This window comes from Eretmochelys imbricata, chromosome 1 (genome assembly GCF_965152235.1).
Source record: "Eretmochelys imbricata isolate rEreImb1 chromosome 1, rEreImb1.hap1, whole genome shotgun sequence".
In the NCBI taxonomy this organism is placed as follows: Eukaryota; Metazoa; Chordata; order Testudines; family Cheloniidae; genus Eretmochelys; species Eretmochelys imbricata.
In genome coordinates, this window is record NC_135572.1 from 252316527 (window position 1) to 252330982 (window position 14456).

General features: G+C 41.0%; 1 protein-coding gene across 4 annotated transcripts in view; it reads left to right on the plus strand.

Annotated features, from left to right (window-relative positions):
* Positions 1-14456, plus strand: part of RESF1 (retroelement silencing factor 1) — a 54366-nt gene that overhangs the window by 16583 nt on the left and 23327 nt on the right. The gene's annotated exons all lie outside the window — the stretch shown is intronic.

Below are 14456 nucleotides of genomic sequence, written 5' to 3' on the forward strand. Positions count from 1 at the left end.
CAATCAGGCAACAGCAGAGACAGTAAAAACAAATACAGAACTGTGTTAAATATAAACTACTAAAAAAAAAAAAAGGAAAGTTTAAAAAAATTGACATGGTAAGGAGACTGTTTCTGTGCTTGTTTCATTTAAATTAAGATGGTTAAAAGCTGCATTTTTCTTCTGTGTAGTAAAATTTCAAAGCTGTTGTGACAGTATTGACTTGAACTGGGACCATATAGAACATTGTTGCAACCATGGTGCTGTAGTGGCACCAAATCTTGCATAAAGGGGGTCAAATAAGGTGTCTAAGATGAGGTTATGGTTTGTTGGTTATGATTATGCTATCTGTTTGTATGTATCAAATTTGTATTTAAAGATATAAGTATTGGCTCTATATTGTCTGTATTTCAAACTTATGCCATGCTTCTGGGTGACACCCCAGACAAGTTGGTGTCATCTCTGCCTAGCTTGCTTGATGGCCCCATTAAGAACCATCCGCTATACAACTGACCCATTGAGAGAAGGCAGACACACTTTGTGACTCAGCAAGGTATGCAGGGACATGCCTATGGACAGAACTCTGAGGTTTTTTCCATGCCATGTGATGGAATGCTTGTCTTTGGAACAAAGCAAGAAAGACCACATGGCGAAAGAATATAAAAAGCTGCTGCAGCTCCTCCATCTTGTCTTCAATCCTACTTCATATCTCTGGAGGGACTTTGCTACAAACGGAAGCTCTAAACAAAGGAATGATGACCCATGCCAGCTGTTGATGTACTCTAGAGACTTGATTTGAACCTGCAGTTTATTCTATCACTGCTGCAAGCCTGAACCAAGAACTTTACCATTACTGTATGTAATTGATTCCATTTAACCAATTCTAGCTCTCATCTATATCTCTTTCCTGTTATGAATAAACCTTTAGATTTTAGATTCTAAAGGATTGGTAAGATCTGATTTGTATATTGACCTGCGTCTGGGGCTTGGCCCTTTGGGATCGAGAGAACCTTTTTTCTTTTACTGGGGTATTGGTTTTCATAACCATTCATCCCCATAACGAGTGGCACTGGCGGAGATATTGGGAAACTGGAGTGTCTAAGGGAATTGCTTATGTGACTTGTGGTTAGCCAGTGGGGTGAGACCAAAGTCTTCTCTGTTTGGTTTGCCTTGGTATGCATAGAAACCCCAGCCTTGGGCTGTAACTGTCCTGCTTTAAGCAATTTGTCCTGAATTGGCACTCTGTTGGGTCCCACCAGAACCAGCTTCGTTACAGTGGCGTACTCGTGCAAGGATCCACAGAACTAGGTCAATTAAACTTTGGGTCAGAACTCCACGCTATCCAAATTTGAATTTTAGTATTGAGAGTTTGGTTGGTTAAAAAGCAGTTGCAATGGGGAGTGAAGAGCATATGAGGGCCTTGGCAAAAAAGCCCTGGAAGATTTGTGTTCAGAAAAGGGGATAAGCTTTAGAAAGAAAGCTACAAATCAAGAACTGAGAAATCTGTTAATGGCCAGTGATCAGAAGGCAGGAGCACAGCCCTTACCTGATGCTACAGAAGCTGCAAAAGCAATTGGAATGCAAAAGGCAGCAGGTAAACTGCAACTCGAGCATGAACAAAGACTGGCAGAAATTAGATTCCAGGAACTAGAAGCTAAGGCAAAAGTGGAAATACTTCAGCTCCAAGTCAAAAAAGCAATGGAAGAACAGCAGAAATTGTATCCTCTTGAAAGTCCAGTATATAACAATGTTGGTGTGTTGTATAACTCTGAGCAGTTGTCTGGGTGTAACCAAATGTACCCCAACACTGCCACCTTTTATGTAAATGCTGTTACTGTGAGTTCAGTAGAGGGTGGCTCCATAAATTGTGTCAATGCTATGTCTGGGAATGGTAATGAAAAATTCATAGAGAGTGTAACTGTCAGTAGTAAAAGCTGTATAGGGCAAATTATGGCTTCTAACATCACTCTTGTTAAAGCAGATCTAGTCAAAGAGGAAGATTACTTACCAAATCAGAGTGTGAAAGTTGTTGTTCTCTGTGAGTTTACTGTAAGTGTTCCTTTAGCTAGAATCCACCTTGAATGGAATGGTACTAAGCATGAAGTTATAGCTGGTGTAAGGAAGTTATTGCCTAAGGGTCTTTTGATTGGGGAAAATATTCAAGCTTTGTTCAGTCCATGTAGCCAGTCACAGGAAAGAAATGATTTTAAATCTGTGTCTGTTATGGGCAAAGATTTGCCTGAGGAGGGTTTCTCCAAATGTTTGTCTGAGGAAAAGAGCTGTTTGTCTGTGAATGAAGTTTCTGAATGTCTGTCTAATGTCTCAGAAGTTAATCTGGAATTAGATCAAGCACAGAAAGAACTCATTGGTCAGGACAATGTTTCTCAGGAGCAGATTAAAGTGGATGGTCAGGTTAAAACCCTAAATGAGAAAGGAAAGGGTAGATTTTTGATGGATGATGGATTGTTGGCTAGTATAGCTTGTAAAAGTTAACCTGAAAACGGTAATTGTGATTTGCTGGAAGTAGTGAGAAGAGCAGCAGTTTATCTGTGGGGAGTGGCAATGTGCCTGATAAGGAAAGTTTGGATGAGCCTAGGCAGCCTTGTGAGCTGATGGCCTTGTCTAGTCAGCAGTTTGGGAAGGCGAGGATAGTGGAAGATGAGTGTCCCCCCTGTACCTTACCTGTTGCCTGTGTGGAGAATTGTGACAGCGAAGGAAATGTACCTGTGTCTGTCAGGGGTATTGACTTGCCTATGGAGGGAGCTACCCTGGTCTCCAACCAGTTGTCTATGAACAGCCCTGTGCGCTGGAACAAGGGAAATGAGATTCCAAGCTGTGTGTCTGGTAAAGGAGAATGTGTCTCTGGCTCTTCTTTGTCTGTGGAGCAGACAGAAGGTGCCTTTCAGCCTGTGATGGTTGAGAATTGTGCAGTTGTCTCAGAGTTGGTTCTGGATTCAACTAAAGCCCAGGAAGGGAATGGTCCTAAGTTTGTGTCTGCTAGGGAGAGTGGCACTGTAACTAGGTTGCATCCAGTTAGTGTCCTAGCAAAATCCCAGAGACCAGACAATTCTGGTGCTTGTATTTTACCTGTTGCTAATGTGGTGTTGGGAAAGAGTATAGGAACTCGGTCAAATCAGGGCGATATCCTAGCCAGGGCACAAGGAGAGCATAAAGGTGATTTGATTGTGTTACCTGCTGATGGTGTGGAAACTTGTAGCAAGAGGGAAAGATTCCTGAACTTGTGGGTGGCAAAGGGAAGGAGAATGCTTTTATCTAGGAAGTTTATACGTTTGCCCAAAAGGGGATTGTGTAGGAATCCGCCTGATGGGCCAGAGGTAATTCTGGATGTAAGTGAGACCCAGAAAGAGTCTGTTGGTGCTCAGAAAAGTGTTCCTTTAGAGCAAGCTGTAGGTGAAGAGGGTAAAGGCAAAATTTCTGTGAGGGGTGAATTGTCGCTTAAAGAAGTTCCTGGGGAAAGGAATCCTCATGGTAGTCTTTGCAAGCAGTTTGCTGTAGCTGAAGGGTGTGAAAGTGAGTTAATTAAGGAAGTTTCAGTTCCAAACAGCCAGAAATTGTCTGTGGTGAATGGATCCACTGACTTTCCTTTTGAAAGATCCAGCGTGAATAGCTTTGAGAAGGTCTCAGATGGAGTAAAGGTTGTTAAGGAATTTAAACAGCCCTATGACCAAGTGGCTGTTTGTGGCCAGTTTGTTGGGAAGACAGTGGTGTTGGGACAGGATTGTCTGCATGCTAATTCTTTAAGTGAGCAGTCTGTGCTTCAGGGTCTGCAGTTGGTGAACACACCTAGCCAGCAAAGGAATTCCTGTGAGCAGGAAGTTTCAGTATTCAACCTTCTAAGAAAAAGGTGTGGGGGGAAAGAACCCCATCCTGTTGAAGGGAAGAATGAGTGTCCAGTCTTGAAATTGGTAGCAGCTAGGAATATAAAAGCTAGTGTCTGTGGTAATGCAAATTACCTGACTGGCTTGGAGAGGAAAGACTTGCTAATAGTTGTTAACATAGAGAGCACACCCAATCAGCCAGTGAATTCTATTAAGCAAGAGAGATCAAGATTTGATCCTACAGAACAAAAAGGAAAACAAATATTTTTTCAAAGGGAAGCCACAGGGTGACCCTAAAAGGTCCAAACCCCAATGGTATTGAGCCAGAGGTGTGGCAAGACAGACATGATCGTAGATGGACACTGGCAATAAATATGTTATTGTTAATGGTGATTTTTGTAACTAATGTGTTGCTATTACCAAGAATTGTAAAAGTATGCAATGTGCTAATCTTTTGGAAAATCCCTTGAACATGTTAAGCGTGATACATAAGAACACACTTTATGTTAAAAGGCCTTGTAATGCTACTGTTGCACAGTTAATGCCTGTAAACAGTCTTGGAACTTTTCACAGGGGAAAAGACATTCCAAACCTGATGTGCTGTATGAAAGGGGAAACTGAGGCACTCTACCATATTGCTTTCATGGTTAAATGCCAAGATTTCTGTACTATGGACAACATTAATTTCTACATTGACTTGATGTTAATTGTGTTTCAAACATTTGCCAGAGCTTGTATGGATAAAGTAGCTATGTTCTTTAGCTCTTGGCAAGATCACATGAGACCTGCAGGAACCATGCTTCAAAAGCAGATTCAATCCGCTATTGTTCTAACCAAGTTTTATCTTGCGTTTGTAAAGAGATTCAATCATGTTACTGAACATGAGTTTGATAAACCATTTGTTATACACTGGTATGGCTTCTAACCCCATACTAGCTGTAGTAAGACAAAACCAAGGATGGGGAGCTCTTGGGATGCAGTCAGGTATGTTTGTATCATCCCTTCCCGCATTAAATTTTGCGTTGGGGGTGTGATGTTATTGACTTGAACTGGGACTGTATAGAACATTTTTGCAACCACAGTCCTGTAGTGGCATCAAATCTTGTATAAAGGGGGTCAAATAAGGTGTCTAAGATGAGGTTATGGTTTGTTGGTTATGATTATGCTATCTGTTTGTATGTATCATTTTTATATTTAAAGATATAAGTATTGGCTCTTTGTTGTCTGTATTTCAAACTTATGCCATGCTTCTGGGTGACACCCCAGACAAGTTGGTGTCATCTCTGCCTAGCCTGCTTGATGGCCCATTAAGGACCATCAGCTATACAACTGACCCATTGAGAGAAGGCAGACACACCTTGTGACTCAGCAAGATATGCAGGGACATGCCTATGGACAGAACTCTGAGGTTTTTTCCATGCCATGTGATGCAATGCTTGTCTTTGGAACAAAGCAAGAAAGACCACATGGCGAAAGAATATAAAAAACTGCTGCAGCTCCTCCATCTTGTCTTCAGTCCTGCTTCATACCTCTGCAGGGACTTATGTGTAAGTAGTTATTGCTTTTATGTTGAAATAAAGATTTCAATGACTAAACCTAAGTGTTTTGGCCTATGTTAAATCTCGCCTATCAACTTGGGTTTTGTTAATTACTTGAAATGCGGAGACTTAGCTTTTCCCTTTCACTTGGTTTTTCATACTTGAAGCAATGATCGGAAATCAAGAAAATACTCCACTACGGCTGCAGAAGAGGATACTGTAATTTAAAAATGGTGTCTACAATTAGGTCATCTTATTTTGACTATGGTATCTTAAGGAGACACTGTTCTTTTCTCTGGAAGGGAACAAAGGACCAGAGCAGCCTACAGACATTGCCCGTTTTACTGTAAGGCTGGTGACGATCGTATTGCCATCTCTGAGGTACAAAAAAAAAAACCCTGGACAGATGGCATCTCTAGGAGCAGACCTTGAAGGTGGGGTGACTGAAGGGGTTGATGTGAGGGAAAGTGATTGAAAGTGAGAAGTGGGAGAATGAAGCTTTGTCCTCTAGAGCAGGGGTTCTCGACCTTTTTCTTCTGGAGGCCCCCCAACATGCTATAAAAAAAATCCACAGCCCAACTGTGCCACAATAATTGTTTTCCTGCATATAAAAGGCAGAGCCAGCGTTAGGGGTAGCAAGCAGGGCAATTGCCTGCGGCCCCACGCCACAGGGTGCCCTGTGAAGCTAAGTTGCTCTGGCTTCAGCTCTGGGTGGCAGGGCTTGGAACCCCAGGCTTCAGCCCCATGCGGTGGGGCTTTGGCTTTCTGCCCTTGGCCACAGCATGTCTAATGCCAGCCCTGCTTGGCGGACTCCCTATAACCTGCTTGGGGCCCCCTAGTTGAGAACCACTGCTCTAGGAAAGGTACAGCTGTACCAGCACAATCTCATAGTGGAGGCACAGCTAACAGGCACAGCTGGCAGGTGGGGTGGGGTTGTGTTTTTTGTTTTGTTATTTTTAATACCATTTACCCAAACTAAATAAGCTATAGTGGCAAAAAGACTTTTTGATGGTTTAACTGCATCTTTTCTAGGACTTTTTGTTGGCATACAACTGTAAATAATCATACGTAACCAACATTTTTATACTGTCAAAAGGTGAGTGAGGCTTGGTGATAAAGGGAGGAGGAGAAATATAGGCGAAGAGGTAAAGAACACTACTGATAGGGAGAGTGTGAGAGAAAAGGGAAGAGCTGTAAATAATGCAGAAAAAGATACATTATGATCAATGACAGGAAGTGGAGTGAAGCCAGGTTGGTGGGAGGGGAGGGTGGGGAGAAGAATGTGTGTGTGAGAGAGAACACAAGCATGGCAGAGAAAAGACCAGATTCTCAGTCTTCATTTCATCATCTTTGTACCTTGAAAGCTGCCTTAACAGGGCAACCGGAAATTGGCCTTGTGTAGGGAAATCCATGGGGATATGAGGCCAGTGTGTTTTGTGCTCTGGTGATGAACCACCCACCCCCACCGAAATAACGACATTGGCACTGCTCTCTAACTTAAACTATGGCTCAAACAGTTACTAGGTTACCCCACAAGGTCAGGACCATTTCCTGCTGCAGACAGAGCTTGTTCCTTCCTGACATTCTTAACTAATATGCCAAGTGACATGTCAGTGTTTGAGAATGATGTGGCTTTCTCCAATCCCAGTTACCAGGAAGCTCCAGTGTCTTTACATCTGTCACCACCAGACAGTTACAGGCAATTTCAACAACTGTTGTGTTGTCTTGTTTAGTAGATACAAAACATAGAATCTTACTTTTTTTAAAAAAGGTTTTTTTTCTTGAACACTTTTGAATGAAAGGAAAAGTAACCCACAGGACATCTAGCTAATATCAGTGTTGGTTGCAGCTGACTTTATTGTGTCTCAGCAGAATTTTGTTGGTTTTAAAATTTATTTTGTATTCTGGTAACATTTAAAGATCGCAACTGAAATCATGGCCCATTTGCATGAAGCACTGTATAAACACATAGTGAGAGACCATCCCTGCCTCCAAAAGAGCTTTTCATTCTAAATAAAAAAGACAGACAATGCATGGAGGAGGAAACGAAGGCACAGAGAGGCGAAATGACTTGTTAGAGGGCACATGGCCGGTCAATTATCAAGTCATTTTAATCCACTGAGCTTCTAACTCTTCAGTCGTGTCTGATATCAAGGACAAAAATAGTATCTAGCGCCAGTAATGATGACTTGACAGAGAGGGATCAGGAACATAGGAATCCAGGTTATCTTCTGCTGTTTGGTCAGGTGATCCAGTAACTGGCAGAGGATGATGTTGCCCAAAGTCCTCCTTATTAATGCATCTGACCCAATGTAGAACTGTGGCATCTATGATTGTTCTTGACACTCTTGGCTCATGTCATCATCTGTCTGTGAAAACACAGTCCAGTGTGGAGGACCTGCTTTACCGTGCATTATGAAGACTGCACCTGTGATGGTGAGGTTTGAATGAAAGTTTAGATCTCCTAATCAGTTCTTAGATTTGACGCAGCCTCATCAGAAGAAGCAACAAGTGTTGCCACTCGTCCTGTCCTCTCTTTGTAAGCAGCAACAAAAGAAGCAATGTAAAGGGGGAAAGAGTTGCTAGACAGAAGATGACCTCTAGGTTGTTCAGTCATCATTGCTGTTAGCAGTTGAACCAGGTTCCCATGATCCTTTATGCATGAACCAAAGTCATAATGCTTATATCTATAATTCTTTGTACTTTAGCTGAACCTTAGTTTGTCAATTGATGGTATTAGTACCTGATAGTAAATATTAATCCTTTTAGTCCTCTTTCCCTTTTTGTATTTTAAATTCCCATATTATTCATTCTCCCAAAATCTTCATGGTATTAGCAAAGAATGTGTATAAGTTGTAAGGCCAAAGTGTTGGTTTATAATCTGTGAATGACCTGTATTTAGGAATTTCATATTGAATATTGGACTGTACTTCATTATTGCTAGCCCAAGTCTATGGGAAAACAGATGTCTAGGAAAGAGGCCACTCAAACTGCTAAAGGTGTCTACAGAAATATGAGCAGGGCTGGTTCCTTTTCAATCACCAGTTGTTATTGCAGATGTTTTCTGAAATGATGATGAAATGGGGATCCATTAAAAAATGTTAACTCAGTGAGAACTGTCTGTTGTCCCAGCTGTACTAGTGAAATATGAGAGGGAAGGGTCATAGATCAATAGAGTTGTTTGACAGCTAGAAGATTCAAGATTCACAGAAGTTGGGGACTTTTTTAAGCCTATAACAAGTTCAGCTGTCTCCAAAGCGCACTCTTATGGCCAGTGGTGGCTTTGAGGCACCATGCCTCTATTTCCCCTCTTCAGGGCCCTTTAAGAACTCCAAACAGCCTCATGACTACCACCATCCCTGCCTGGAACTGGTTTAATAACAAAAAAAATCAAGTACAATCCTCAAGGTCTCAAAATAAAGTCCACCCCACACACAAAGTTCATACTTGGCTCTGGAATCTTCCATCACACCCAGAGCTATTCTTCTGTCACAGTCTGTTCTTTGTGAAGCTACCACTCCCTGCTCTTCCTAGCTGGAGCTCAGCCTTCTGGCTCTGACTTCCAGACCCCAACCTTTTTCTCAATGAGGGTCTCCTGCAGCAGGCTATAATACTGATAAAATTTGTTATAATTTATTAACTTGGAACATGCACAGGGCAAGTAAGTAATGCTCACAGAGGGATTTAGGCTTTGCTGTACTGAGATAGGATAATATTAGCAGTGCAAGGCTTACAGGCAGTAGTTTGTGATCAGCATTACTAAAACTAGGACTGATGCCAGTGAAAGTCCCCAGATTCTGTTTTGTGTCCCTGGCTTCAATTTTCAATAAGTAATAGTCACTCCACCATTAGATGGAAACTGCAGATCGCATTGGGCTAAATAGAGAATTGGCAGTAAAAGGGTGGTAAACAATGACTTAAGATCATAACACTGAGGTAAATAACGGTTGCAAGTCTAAAAATAGAACTGACAATTAGCAAAAGAAGGTAAATAAGTAGGATGCTGTCCTGTCTAAAAATAGAATTGAAAAACGGTATAAAGGTCAGTCTGGTAGTTGAGAGAGAGGGACAGTTGAGGAGAGAGATGAACAAAGATTCTGAGTATGCGTGGGAGAGATAATGCAGCATAGTCACTGGAGTAAGTCGTCAGACGAACTTACAGTTACCGCTATGGTCACAGCTATAGTAGAGTGTTTTGTGTATATATGTGTTCGGAGAGGTTAAATTTAATAGTTTTGGACGCCTCCGTGCTTAGCTAGTGGGGTAATTTGCATCCCCAGTTCCAGGGCATACCTTAGTCGCTGTGTTTCAAGCCCTGCGCCTTCTGTGGTAAGTCTGTTCCTTTGAGTGACCTGTCAAGGTTCCTTCCCCACTCTGAACTCCAGGGTACAAATGCGGGGACCTGCATGAAAAACCTCCTAAGCTTATTTTTACCAGCTTAGGTTAAAACTTCCCCAAGGTACAAACTATTTTTCCTTTCCCCCCTGGACTTTATTGCTGCCACCACCAAGCATCTAACAAAAATATAACAGGGAAAGAGCCCGCTTGGAAACGTCTTTCCCCCAAAAAATCCTCCCAAACCCTACACCCCCTTTCCTGGGGAAGGGTTGATAAAAATCCTCACCAATTTGCATAGGTGAACACAGACCCAAACCCTTGGATCTTAAGAACAATGAAAAAGCAATCAGGTTCTTAAAAGAAGAATTTTAATAGAAGAAAAAGTAAAAGAATCACCTCTGTAAAATCAGGATGGTAAATACCTTACAGGCTAATCAGATTCAAAACATAGAGAATCCCTTTAGGCAAAACCTTAAGTTACAAAAAGACACAAACAAGAATATACATTCCATTCAGCACAACTTATTTTATCAGCCATTTAAACAAAACAGAGTCTAACGTATATCTAACTAGATTACTTACTAAGTTCTAAGACTCCATTCCTTTTCTGTTCCTGGCAAAAGCCTCACACAGACCGAGAGAACCTTTGTTTCTCCCCCCCCCTCCAGCTTTGAAAGTATCTTGTCTCCTCATTGGTCATTTTGGTCAGGTGCCAGCGAGGTTATCCTAGCTTCTTAACCCTTTACAGGTGAAAGGGTTTTTTCTCTGGCCAGGAGGGATTTAAAGGTGTTTACCCTTCCCTTTATATTTATGACAGACCCGCACTCGAGCTGTTTCAAGTGCTTGGGGGAATCTCATAGGAAGGACTACTGCCAAATCTGCAGGGACTTCAGACCGCAAACTGAAAAGGACTGAGCAGCAAGACTGAAGGTCCTCCTCATGGAGGCAGCCTTAAGACCTGCCTTGGAGCCACGCTTGAACTTCACACCAAACAGCTCTCCCAACCTCTGGATTCACAGCACCGATTGTCTTCCCCGGTGCCTAAGAAGAAGCACCGTAAGCACCAAGAGAAGAGTCAGTCCCCAATGCCAAAGGCAAAAAGACCGTGAGAGTGAGACCTGCTCTTCTCTCCCAGAACTGCAACTCAGGTCGCTGCAACTCCAGTGCTGCCGCAAGCTCCACTGGCACAGGAACAGCTTCCTCGGAGCAGACAGCATACTGCACAGTTCATAGTATTGTCGACTCCTGAGGCATTCGCAGCAGCCAGGGACCTACTTACCCTACTGGTACCGGCGTCCCCAGAGGGGCAAGACTTGGCACCACTGGTGCCTTCAAGCATCGGGGAGTTGTTGCCAGGACTTCACCTGGTGCCACGGCAGCTGTCTGGGAATTGGATGGTGTAACCCAGTTCTGCTGTGCTGAGAACCCAGCAATTTGAAGTAATCTGAGTCCAGGCATCCAGGAAGCAGGAGAGGCAGTTGGAGAACAAGGGTGTAGCTTTCAGAGTAACAGCCGTTTTAGTCTGTATTCGCAAAAAGAAAAGGAGTACTTGTGGCACCTTAGAGACTAACCAATTTATTTGAGCATAAGCTTTCGTGAGCTAGCTGGATCCAATGCAGATGGGATAGCAATGCCAACATCAGTCATCTCATCAAAACAAGTGTTTTGAGGATCTCAAGTTTCTGGGGTTGGACTGTGCAGAATGTGGTGTGAGATTTAGCATCTAGTGTGTTTGACGGAGCCAGATGTAAGATAGTAGCAGATATGATCTGAGATTTGTGTGTCACAAAACACTGAAATGTTCTTGGTCCCTAATTCTGAAATGTTTTGAGGAGAATAGCATGTGTGGATATACAAACCTCAGCTAAAATATTAATTTAAGTCTTCTGTGTTTCAAATGAGTTTCATTCTAAGCTTAAAAAGATTTTTTTCTATCAAGATGTTGATTTCAAAAGATAAGCTGTTTGATCTATAATGCGGCATAAGAAGCTTACTGCATAAATGCCTTGCTGATAAGATCAATTGTCTGGTTCTAAATTAGTGGAGGAGAAACTGTAGATGATGGAACTGATCATAAGTTTGAACTTTTGAATTTTGCTGATGAATGGAGAGTATATTTTGTTGCTAGTTTTTCCCAATCAGCAATTTTTATACCGTTTTATGTATTTTTTGTGTCCTTAAACTGGTGATACAATGTCATCTTATGACTTTTCATTCACATGAGACCATGCTAGCTTCCTTAAAAGTGGTCACATGTTGCTTTTGTTAATGTTTTTCGGAGGTCACAAACCTATAGTCTTTGAGATACAAATAACACCAAATTTTTTTGCATCATTGATTTAAGTGGGGCTCTTACAAATTGATGCTTGTGTTAATACCTACCTGTTAGTAAATATTAACCCTTTTAGTCCTTTTCTTTCTGCATATTTCATTAACATATAAATAAATTATTCTTTAGAATCTTTGATATTAGCAGAGAGTGTGTTTGAATTCTAAAGCCCAGAATACTAGCTCTTGACCTGTAAATAACCCTACTCAGGAATTGTATGTATTAGGCTGTATCTAAGAATCCTTGGCATCTCCATGTCTGTAAAACTCCAGATAGTCTTAGAAACCATTCCCTTAAAAGAAATAAATTATATAATCCTTACATAAGCATATATAAACCTGGGAAACTGATGACGGATGATTGTTAAACAGATGTTTCCTATTAGGGAATGATTATGATTATGGGGGAAGAAAGACCCACTGAAAGATATTATCTTGGTGAATTGTTAGTCCTCTCAGCTGTAAATAATTATGCCTTCACACACAAATCAGGTAAACTGAGAATGTATAAGAAATGAAATCAGAACGTATGTTTCTTTTGGCAAAGAATTATATAGGGTTTTTGTTTTAAAAACCCGATATAATGACAGTGTTTTTGGAACTTCGGGAATGAAACTGTGCTTCCCACCAGTTGCAGTGAAGAAGAGACACAGAGCCAGCTCTTTATCACATCAAGGGTGATAATGCATCTCTTCTTGCTGTATTCTGTATAGTGCTGTACTAATCTCTGATTGATAATCTTTGGTTAAATAATTTGTTGAGACTGTTGTTCAGAAACCAAGTAGTCATTAACTCAGACACAACTCTTGCTAAGGATAACCTAATTTTGATTGGACCAAGTTGCACAGTATGTTTCACACCTGATTTGTCTAAAGAGAAAGGCAATGCAAGGTGGAGGAAGCAAAGTTCACAAACTATTAAGAATCAAGGGTGAGTTTGAGAAACCTGACTTTACAGGTCAACAAGCCATCTGAAGGAAGACTGACATTTCAGAAATCCTAAGAGCTTGGGGAGAAGTTATGATGTCAACAAACAAGCCACTCCAGGCTTTTAACCAAATTCTTTCTCTGCACCCAAAGAACTGCTAGCAAGAAGCACTGTGCCAGGAGAACATCACCATCTGGATCCTTGTCTGCAGTTCTAGCTCTTACTCTGAGAGACCAGAAGACTCAGAGCTGAATGAAGAGTTGGCAAACCTCCTTTTGTCTCCCCCCCCCCCCTTTTTTTTTTTTTTTTTTTTTTTTTTAGTTGCAGATGTCCAAGTCTTCTTTCGTGGTGGGTTTTTTAGGGTAGGATGTGAAAGTGTGGCTATGTGCATGATAACACCCACAAAGTCCACCTGGGGAAGGCCTCAAATGTTTTGCAGGGTTAAACAGCTTTAAATACTTTCTCACAAAATTATTCATTAAAGTGTGTTCTGTGTTTTATGTTTTAAAGTCTTGAGAAATTCAGATTGTCATCTGTAATTTATGGTAAATAAGAGTTGTCAAACTTCTGTTTATCAAAAGTGTTCTGATCAATATCTCTTGGGGAAATATGGGGAGTAGAAAGGGTTAGCTACCACATAAGAACTGATGTCTTAAGGAAGCTTTATAATTGGCTCTGAGATAGTGATTCAGACATTAGGTAATTTGATTTCATATTAAGATGTTTAATCATTCAAATTGTAGATTTAATTGAGCCTGGTAAATCTTTAGTTGGGATTTATAAGCAAATAGGTAGACATCTTCTTGGAATCCTTAATCCTTGGAGTGATTAACTAATTTTTGTATTAATTTGATTTGATTTAACCTCCAATCCAATATTGAGACTTACTTGTTTGGTTTGATAGTTGTAATGCTTTTTTTTTAAGTTTAGTTTAATGTTAATAGTAGATTTCCTTTGTAAATACCTTTTCTTAAATTGAGTTTAGCTTAGTTTGGCTCGTGGGCTGGCTTAAAATGGCTTGCAGGCTGGATCCACCCCTAGAGTACAGAGTATATTAGAGTGAAGATTACTGAAATCATTGTAATTGTAGTGGAAAGAACAAAAAATACTAAAAATTCCAATAACAGTATTTTATTACTCCCAATCTAAAGAATTATGAACATTTTGATATTTGAGGCAAAGATAAGGCTGCTGGTAGCTTGAAAAATCAGTCGTGGCTGGGCTCTGCCAAAATAGGAAGTCAGTTTCCTTTTGCTTGAAAAAACTGTTCATTTTCAGTGAGTAGCAAATTGAAAGGAAACCACTAGTAAAGCTCCTAAAATTTGGAAATGGTTTGACAAAAGGAAAGTAAGAGGGTTTGATAACTCAATATGGAAAGCATTAAAACTTTGACCATTCCGGGGAAAGGTTCGCAGCTTCACAGTGTTCCAAAAATCACTCGCTCACATAGCTATATTTATATCCTACATGTTTACAACAATTCTGTTTGTAGACGAGAGAAATGTGA